The 8063-nt window shown below is 36.3% G+C and overlaps 1 long non-coding RNA gene across 17 annotated transcripts in view; it reads right to left on the bottom strand.

Annotated features, from left to right (window-relative positions):
* Positions 1-8063, bottom strand: part of LOC102763202 — an 84412-nt gene that overhangs the window by 36122 nt on the left and 40227 nt on the right. For all 17 annotated transcript variants that reach the window (XR_001513436.1, XR_001513442.1, XR_001513437.1 and 14 more), the window contains one exon: positions 4288-4372. This is a non-coding gene — a long non-coding RNA (uncharacterized LOC102763202). The remainder of the gene's footprint in view (positions 1-4287; positions 4373-8063) is intronic.

Genomic DNA, 8063 nt, shown 5'->3' with positions numbered 1-8063 from the left:
CCAGGTTCTGTCTTCTATTGTCTTGTTACATCTGTATTTATACCAGTTGATTTTAATCCTATCAATCTCTATTCCAAAGGTTAGGGCGTTTCTTATCTCCATTCCAGGAAGTAAAGATTATGTAGCTTAAGCATGATTGTTCGTAGTTAAAGTGATTAATTACCCGCCTGGCACTTAGTTAAGAGGTTTTATTCCCTCCCTAACTTCAGGGGAAAGTCCCTATCTGGGGAAACAACCTTTCTCGGAGAGGTGACCTTGGTTAAAACACAGTGCCAAGAAGGTGAGCAAACATATTAAGAACAGTATGCCATATATGCCAGGTCCCTTGAAACAGCAAGGATGGACTGGCTCCCGGCAATAAGATGGTTATGAGAATTAAATGGGTTATTAAAATTTCTGGCAAAGGATTACACAATCAATGTGTTAGTTGTTACTTCCATCATTTATAGCAGCATCTAAAGCTTGAGTGGTTTCTATATGCACTTAAAAAAATCAACAACCCTATGGTGTTAAGCTGTTTTGATTTGATTGATTTGGGTACTTTTCACTAAACTAAGCACTTAAACAATAACAACTTACTGGCCTATTTCCCAGAGAGGCAAATAAACATTAATAATTGTGCCAGGGTTGATGTTCATTATTATATTTACAATTCTCTCATATCAAAAATCTCATATAATTTGGAAGAGAAGCACAGTAGTCTGAAAAGTAGTTGAACTGTAAAAACTAAAAAGCCTGCATTAAAAAGGTGTTTTCATAAAAATTATCTTTTCAGCCAAGCCATAGCATTGTCTAATCAAGTCTCAACGATGATTTGGGTTCATGACTGGTAATGATACATAGAATGACTATTTACTGCATATTTGATGCCAGAATCAACTAGATCCACTGCCAATTTCAGAGTGAGATTGATGTTCTTGGGAATACCCCACTTAATAATTAGCTGAGCACCTAGTATGTGCCTAGTAAGATGAGAAAAGCTCCAATTGAAACTGAATTCCCTTATATTTAACTACAGGGGGAGAATTCAGAGAGAGAGGTATAAGCCCCAGCTATGACTTTTCAGTCTTAATATCCATACATCCTAAAATATAAACTTCAAATAATACCCCATTATAACCCATCTCCTCGAATCAAAACAGTACGGTTAAAATTTTTCTGTAGAATCGATTCCTTCCTGTTTATTCAAATTATTCAAACTTATTCTTCTTGGAAGTCTTATGAGGAAAATGAAAACATATGATTAGTTCTATACTGGATTTGTCCAAAAGCCTTTAAAAGGTACCCTCTTGGGCTCTGTCTGGGTAACTCAGCTGGTTAGAGCATTGTCCTAATACACCAAGGTTGTGGGTTTGATTCCCAGTCAGGGCACATACAAGAATCAAACAATGAATGCATAAATATGTGGAACAACAAATTGGTTTCTCTCTCTAAAATAAAAGTAACCCTCCTTGAAAACAAATGACAACTTATAAAAGCCTTTAATATTAAAAAATGTTCCAACTCTAGTACTTAATGAAAATGTTAACATTTTCATTATTTCATAGTTTCCAGACAAGTGGTACATGCTCCTGGAATTTCTTAAGAATACCTTTTGTAGATACTGTCAGTTCTGTTAAAACAATGGTTATTTTCCGTAAATACTGTCCTAAAACAAAACAAAACAAAACATCCAGGAAGTTTCCCTATAATTTCCTTTAGTAAAAAATCACCCTTTGGCCCAGCCGGGCATGGCTCAGTGGTTGAGCATCCACCTATGATTCAGGAGGTCAGGGTTCAATTCCTGGTCATGTTACATGCCTGGTTTGCGGGTTTGATCCCCAATAGAGGGCATGCAGGAGGCAGCCAATTGATAATTCCCTCTCATCACTGATGTTTCTCTCTCTTTCTCCCCTCCCCCTCTTCCTGGAAAAAAAATTGTCCTTTGTTAGCACACATTTTAAAGGCAAGAATTTGTTCAGCTGATGTATTTTCATTTCAAATGTCTTTAAATCTTACTCCCCCTTCCCTCTTATTTAGTTACTTTAAAGATTCCTGGTATATCAGTCTAATGCATATATCCAGTTGGTATAAAATACTGAAACTCGATCTACTGTTCTGTCATCCAGTACAATAGAGAATAAAGAAGTCTCAAAATTTGTCTTTTCTTTTTCAATCACTCCTTAATATATCTGAACACCTCATTTTTTTAATTCTCTGAATGCCCTCTTAGTTCACATTTACTCTACATGTGGGCCTAACATAAGCCATATACACTAAGTCTTCCAATGACCATGCATTTATTAGCATATAGCAATATTAAATGAATTTCCATGCTAGTTTTTAAATCTGTTGAACTTTTACCTAAACTCCAAATTAAATTATCTAATTTGGCTATTCAGAAACTAAGACCATCTGGTATTGTTTAAAACAGGAAAGATTATAGTGAAGGTCTTTTTTTCTTTTTAGAAATTTATTTTCTTAATGTATATCCTATATAATAAAAGCCTAATATGCAAATTGACTGAATGGCAGGGGTGTGAGCAGGGGGCCCCCTGATCACTCCGCCAGTGGCCCCAGAGGGAGGCAACTGGCAGCGGTGGGGGGGGGGGGGGGGGGGGCAGGGCCAGTGAGTGGGTGGCACCAGGGTAGCCAAGGCAGGTGCCAGTGGGGACCCCCCTGATTGCCCCACAGATTGGACTTGATCGCCAGCCAGGCTTAGGGACCCCACCTGTGCATGAAAATCATGCACCAGGTCAGGCCTCTAGTAAGTATTATAAAATCACCACAAATTCTTCCTGAAGAGTAAAAGTATGTAGGAAGAAGAAGTCACCCATTTTCAAAGTTCCAAATTCCTGGAGTTTTAGACATAAACTCATCTAAGAATCACCTATTCAAAATGGTACAATAACTATTATGGACTTATTTGGTTCATAATCCCTATTTGGATATTTTCCTTTTTTTCCCCCCAAAGGATGCAATACCCATTAAAATGCTGACAAAAATGGCATAACAGGGCCTGACTTGGAATCTGTACCATAGGCCTGTTTTGATGACAAACACCACTGCCCTCAGATTTTTAGACTCCCAAATAATATAGTTTATTTTATTAGCCAGTTTTCATATTCTAAAAATATGCTTTTATTGATTTTAGTGAGAAAAGGATAGAAACATCAATGAGAGACATCAATTGGCTGCCTCCTGCACCCCCCCCTGCCCCCCCCCGGGATAGAGTCCATAATGAGGGAATTGAGCAGGGACCTCTTGGTTCATGGGTCAACACCCAACCACTGAACAACACTGGCCAGACCAATTTTCAGATTCTAAACCTGCCTTTCCAAATTAAACTCCTAGTTCTTAAGAGTTTTAAATTATAAAATATTAGCACGTGAGAAAAATAGGTTGAGACATACCATTTTTGCTTACATTCTAAATGGGGCACTGTAACAGATAGGTCATACACTCTGAATTCATGTTTGTGTCATGTTTACATTTTTTAAAACCATAGCCACATGTTCAAACTGAAATGTCAATAACTATTCTTAAAGGTGTTTTGATTATCAAATGTAAATTCTACCCTTTCCAAAGAGCTCAGCTTTTTGATAAATTTGGTGTGATGATTGGGGTACAAAAGAAACTCATACTGATCTTAGATTTCTTTTTGAGCAAATCTTGAGTCAGTATTTTCCTTACTCTCCTGTTTAAAAAACCTTCAATGATTTCCCTTGCATCAGAATGCTTCTCACACTATGGGAAGATACCTGTGGGGATGATAAGCAAGTGTGGCAGAGGAAGCCACAGGATAAAATATCTCATATGCTCAAGTTTACTAAAACATCTTGAGAAATTTTATGTATTTAAATATTATGGAACAAATTCTACAATTCATGGTATTTTTCAGGTATATTTTAGATAAATGTAAAGAAAAAATTTCTGGGCCAGAGCCTATCTCAAGAGGGAGATGCTCCCTTTAGTCTCTTATGAATCAGGTTAAGAAAAAAAAATTGCTAATCCAACTATGTAACTAGAAGGGAATAAAGCCAAATAGTAGTAGTTGCCATTGGGTGGTAAAACTGTGATTTTTAAATAGAATTTTTGCCCTTTCTGACATTTCTATATGTTCATGTATTACTTTTACCCTAAGAAAAATTAAAACAAACTTCATTTTAAACAGAAAAATACTTAATTTTTAGACTTGAAAGTCAGTGTTGTTGTGCTATTAAATACACTAAAGTCAGACTTTCCTTTAGTTTGTTAATATAGTTTCAAAATTAAAATAGATTTATATACTCCATTTCTTATACTTACCTTTTGAGGTCTGGGGCTGGAAGAGTGGGAAAATGACAGAAAAACCTCTCAACAAATTCAAGAATTCTTTTTGTTGTTGTTAATCCTCACCCAAGGATGTGTTTCCATTGATTTTTAGAGAGTGGGAGGAGAGACACAGAGAGAGAAACATTGATGTGAGAGAGACACAGGGATTGGTTGCCAGGGCTTGCAACTAAGTTACATGCCCTTGACTAGAATCCGAGCCTAGAACCCTTCAGTCTACAGGCCAAAGCTCTATCCACTGAGCCAAGCCAGCTAGGGCTTCAAGAATTCCTTTTTTAACATTCCTTTGACAACAGAGTAGATTGCTCCTCTAAAGCTTATTTTAAAATGACCTTATTTTTTAAATGATTTAATTTTTGAAATTATCTGTTCAAATTCTTCCCATGATAGTATACTTCATTATCACTTGTACAGTTCCCAAACCCAGTAGGATTTCCATTACAGATTTCCATGGTGGTAAGGCTGCTTCAAATAACTACTTATTTTTTAAGGATTTCTCATTCTGCACAGCTGGCCTGGCTCAGCAGTTGAGTGTTGACCTATGAACCAGGAGGTCACAGTTTGATTCCCAGTCAGGGTAGATGGCAGAGTTGGGAACTTGATCCCAGTGTGGGGCGTGCAAGAGGCAGCCGATCAAAGACTCTTTCTCATCACTGTTGTTTCTATCTCTCTCTCTACCACTCTGAAATCAATTAAAAATATAATTTTTTTAAAAAGAAAAAACAAACTTTCCTCCATTCGCAATCATACATTCTTATTTATAGCACACCCTCCCCCGCCATGCTAATACAATTGATCTCACACCCATAATAACCAGTAAGTTTAGCAAATGTATTCTTCTAATTAGTTCATTTGTACTATTTGGTAACCTTTTTCACTTAATCATGAACAACTCCTAGCTCATTAATATAACTACATTATATTGAGTAAGTTTGAATAGTACTACTTATCACAATATATTATTTTTTGCTCTCCAGCCTGTTTTCTCCTCTATTCCAGGAACTTATTCCATGTGGTTTGAGCAGGCCTGACCATCCCCACCACTAGGTAGGCGCGATTTAGACCAGCCAATCAGAGTACTCCATTTATACTCCACCCCTCCCCCCAGACCATGGTGATTGGTTCAGGAATGGACATATCCTAGAAACAAGCCAATGAGAGCCTTCCCTGAGACCTCTTTGCCAGAATTATTCAGACAGTATGCCATTTAACATGTTATTTAATCAGCTTTTAATTGTTAGACACTTAACTCTTCCAATCTTTTAATATAAACATTATAATAAACACATGGACTACTTCTTAAAAGTATATTTATTAACTGTTTTTACAATATTAGAAAAGGAAATAATTATTCTAATGTGCTAAAATCCTAAAAATACATTATGGCTACTCCACATTCTTATGTGATTGATATATAGTTTTTCATATAATAGAAAATAACAACTATACCACTTGTCAGCATAGAACTAATATCTGAACTTTGGGACCTCATATTTAGGCTGATGTTTCGAAGTTCTGGATATCTTAGTCAACCTGCTTTTTCTTCATTTTGTTTCTTAAAATTAAAATTTTTGTTCATATTGCTAATACATTTTAAAGGTTAATATGTATGAATAAATAAGGGGCAATTAATGATAAAAGTGTTATGTTCCTCAGGTGTGTTAAGTCAGAGAATAAGGTTAAGAACTAGGGATATAAATTGTTCATATCATCAGGAGGAGGAATAATGCCAGACTATTAAAGTCAGGAAATAGCAAACAGAAATTACTGAAAAGCAAAGAGATAGAAAAATGCATGTACCAGGACTAGTTCACTTGAAGAAATATGGAAAAACTTTAGAAAATATTGGGGCAAGATCATGAGGTACAAGCTAAAAAATTTGAATTTCATCCAATAAAAAGCAGTGTTTTAGGAAGGTTAAGTTAATGGGATATCTGTAGCAGATGATGAAACAATTATAGGCAAAGAATTCCTCAGCTAAAATGCTGCAAAATAAGAATAAGCAAGAAATAACGAAGTACTTAACTATGGTAGCAATTCTAAGAATGGTGTCAAAGACAATGTTTGGGTAAATGACAAACATGAACAAGTTCAGTGTGTTCCTTGGAGCCATTAGCTTTGACTAAACTGGTCAAGTGGAAAACAATTTCAGAGTCATCAAAGCACAATTTGCAAAAACCTGATCATCACACATATATCTATTAACCAACCAAATACTTTTTATACTCTAAATGGTCTCAATGGAGGTTATTAACCTTGAGTCTGATTCATAAAACTATTATGTTATATTTACAAAGGTCAAATAGGCTTAGAGGAAACCAACTGAATGAAAAATTAAATCTGTATATTAAGCTAAAAGCTTAAGCAGCCATAACATCTGCCCCCTATAGTCTTTGATCCTATGAGCTACGATTCTCCCTCTTGTATAATTGATCATAGCCTCCCAGACCTCCTTCCTATACCAGAAATGTCTTTATAGTTGCTATGTCATCTACCTGAAAGCCTCTTCTCCCAGATACCTAATGGTGTGCTCCCTTATGGTTTATGTCTTTGTTCAAATGTCATCTCTGTGAAGCATTTTCTCATCATATTGTTTAAAAATATGCCTCTCCTGCTTTCCAAACACCTTCATGCCATTCCTCCCACAGCCCTTGATTTATTCTTCCCCATAGAATTTATTACCATCTGACATGCCACTACGGTACCTATTAATGTTGTGTACTCTGTTACCCACACCTCACTCCCAAGATTGTAAGCTCCATGAAGGTTGGAATTTGTTTTTTCAGCGCTGATCCCCAGTACCTACATAACGTAAGTAAATTTGTACCTTACTTTCTATATATAAATGTTTCAAATGTACTTTTATAAGTTCTTTTAAAAATATATTTTATTGATTTTTTACAGAAAGGAAGAAAGAGGGATAGAGTTAGAAACATCGATGAGAGAGAAACAACGATCAGTTGCCTCTTGCACACCCACTGCTGGGGATGTGCCCGCAACCAAGGTACATGCCCTTGACCGGAATCGAACCTGGGACCCTTCAGTCCGCAGGCCGATGCTCTGTCCACTGAGCCAAACCGGTTAGGGCTCAAATCTATTTTTAATGTTCCTTGTCCAACATTAGCATTTTCACACTGCCAGAAAATACAAATATGAAAATCTGTACACATTATGTTAAAACTTACAAATTCTCTTAAGAAGTGATGTACTTAAACTTTCTCGATGTATACTACCAAACAACAAATATTCTACCTTCATTGCTTCAGGCTAAAATTGTATTTTAAACTGTTCACATGGTAACAAAAAAAAAATTCTTTATAGTTTACTATTTATCATATGAATTAAGTCCAGACAAAAAAGTTTTAGTAGTACTATAAGAACTTATATCCTTCAAATGTTACTTCCATATATAAGAGCATTCCCAAAGATTATGAAATAATGAGATACAGAAGGAAACAATCTCTGGGGTGATTTAAAATTTCTACCACTTTCTAAAGATACTCTTTAGTAAAATAATGCATGCTAAGTGGTTAAGTTATAAAACAAAGATATATTGAATCCTATCTAATAAAAGAGAAACATGGTAATTAGCCGCACGTCTGCTACCCTTCCCATTGGCTAATCAGGGCGATATGCAAATTAACTGCCAGCCAAGATGGCGGCCGGCAGTCAGGCAGCTTGAAGCGAACATGAGGCTTGCTTGCTTCAGTAACGGAGGACTCCCAACGTTCCCGCCTGCCACTGCCGGCCTC

This window comes from Myotis davidii, unplaced genomic scaffold (genome assembly GCF_000327345.1).
Source record: "Myotis davidii unplaced genomic scaffold, ASM32734v1 scaffold577, whole genome shotgun sequence".
In the NCBI taxonomy this organism is placed as follows: Eukaryota; Metazoa; Chordata; class Mammalia; order Chiroptera; family Vespertilionidae; genus Myotis; species Myotis davidii.
The sequence above is the reverse complement of the archived record's forward strand: the minus strand, read 5'-3'. Positions and strand labels throughout refer to the sequence as shown.